Source organism: Ambystoma mexicanum, chromosome 8, assembly GCF_040938575.1.
Source record: "Ambystoma mexicanum isolate Mex_15411 chromosome 8, UKY_AmexF1_1, whole genome shotgun sequence".
Lineage (NCBI taxonomy): Eukaryota > Metazoa > Chordata > Amphibia > Caudata > Ambystomatidae > Ambystoma > Ambystoma mexicanum.
In genome coordinates this window covers 1,005,609,063-1,005,611,027 of record NC_090929.1, presented here as the reverse complement: position 1 = coordinate 1,005,611,027, position 1,965 = coordinate 1,005,609,063, and the positions used below count along the sequence as shown (strand labels likewise).

At 41.2% G+C, this 1,965-nt stretch overlaps 1 non-coding gene across 1 annotated transcript; it reads left to right on the top strand.

The window, feature by feature from the left end:
- Nucleotides 1–1,546: 1,546 nt before the first annotated feature.
- Nucleotides 1,547–1,653, top strand: LOC138474971 (U6 spliceosomal RNA). The gene has a single exon (XR_011269180.1). It is a non-coding gene; the product is annotated as a U6 spliceosomal RNA (small nuclear RNA).
- Nucleotides 1,654–1,965: the final 312 nt, after the last annotated feature.

The window sequence follows — 1,965 nt, the reverse complement described above, 5'->3', positions numbered from 1 at the left end:
AGTGATAAAAAAAAAAAGAATCACTGAAGCGGGTGCATTAACTCACCAAAGCATCATACCACAGGAAAGTGAGAGAGAAAATGTGAGAATTAATCTTTTTAAATAGTTGCCATTACTGCACAACTGAATGAAATATATTTTATAGGAGCAGGGAAGTTTAAAAGCTGCTTTAGGCACACCTACCTTTAAGGTGGCTCTTCCCAATCGCTATTAACAGTTTAGAGGAATTTTAGAGATTATATTTCCCACCAGAATCTCACTCTTTTTGGCAAATGAAATAAGAGGTTTATGGCACACCATTGACTTTTCCTCATTCCTACTACCCTTTCTCAGAAACTCACCTGTTAGGCAGTCTCGCATGTTATTGTTGTTCTTTTAATTAAACGGAGCATCAAGCCATTTCGTGCCCATCCTGCTAGTACAAATAACACTACTTAAATTATTTATTAAGGAAACCAGGGGGAATGCTGCAAAACACTGTAAAATTCTCTACAAAAAGTGTCCTTGTGTCAGCTTATCTGCGTTTACTTTACATGAAGCAGTTTCTGTTTAATTGCCATTCCTTCTTGCTAGAGGTGCTGAAGAAATGTATTGAAACGCTGCCCGAAAATAGGAAATGCCCGTGAGGTTATAGGAAGGACGCTCTTGTTTGTTTGTTTGATATGATAGGTTATTTATAACGCACTTAATACCCAGAGGTTTCTAAGTGTGGACCCGGGGATCAAACCTGTGGTGCTTCGAGTTGTCTTGCTTCCAAGGCGAGCATGTTGCCGCTGAGCTATCCTCCCGTTTCATTCGTTCAGAAACAAGCAAACATCACGCAGCAAAATGGTCTTTTAATGAACTAACAAACCTGAAGGCATACCATTGGTTTGTTTATCTGTTTCCATGGGTGTGTTGAAGATATTTAACAACCAATGATTTCATGGACCAAACTTACCTGCAGCCTACTACCTAACTCAATGAAGTGAAATGAAATATACCATGGCGGGTGTCTAGCGGATTCTGCACAGGAAGGTTGCGCAAAATGCCAACAAATCCTTTTTTTCGCTTTCTTTTTATTTTCCAATAGCAACCTTCTGCAAACCTCCAGTTGTCCTTTACATGGTGATACGACGTTGTTTGTGGCCCTGAAGAAAACTGGGCCCTATGGACTAATTAGGCCCTTTCAAGCCGTAACTCGGGGTGGCACTATTGTGAACCATTCACTTAGGCACCATTGTGAACCATTCATTGATAGCACCCCTTGCCAGGCTCGGACTGGCCGACGGGGCAATAGGTGAAAAAGACATTTGTCTGGTGAGGGGTCACCAAATTATGTAGCAAAAACTACTGTCTATCTTCTTTCACGTAATCGTTGATGATGCGTTCATCATAGAGCCAGAAAAAGTGAAGCTGTTTTGATTTGTGCAAAATAACTTGTTTTTGAATCCAAGTTCATTCCTTCATGTGAATCAGCAGAAGCCTCTGGCGCCGATGCATGGCCGAACTAAAAACGCAAAACTCTGGTGTGGGCCATTTCTTTTGGTCAAAGTGGACCACTTTTGTGCTCGCTTCGGCAGCACTTATACTAAAATTGGAACGATACAGAGAAGATTAGCATGGCCCCTGCGCAAGGATGACTCAAAAATTCGTGAAGCGTTCCATACAAAAAACAAAAACAAAAAAAAAGTGGCCCACTTTTTTGTCCAAAGCAGGCCAGTTTGATGAGCTAATTCACTATGCGGCTAATAGTTTTGAACAGTGTTGCTGAATAAATATTCAATAAAGTGCACAATTTGCATTGCATTTTATTTAAAAAAAACTCTTGCTTGGGTACTATTCAAACAGCGTCACAAAAGGAATGAATGTTCATTTGCTACGGTGGGCCACTTTTTCATTGGTGCCCGAGACAATTTTATGACCCAGTCCGACCCTGCACCTTGCATAGTTTCTGGGGGGATTACGGCCGCGTTTGGGCCCTTT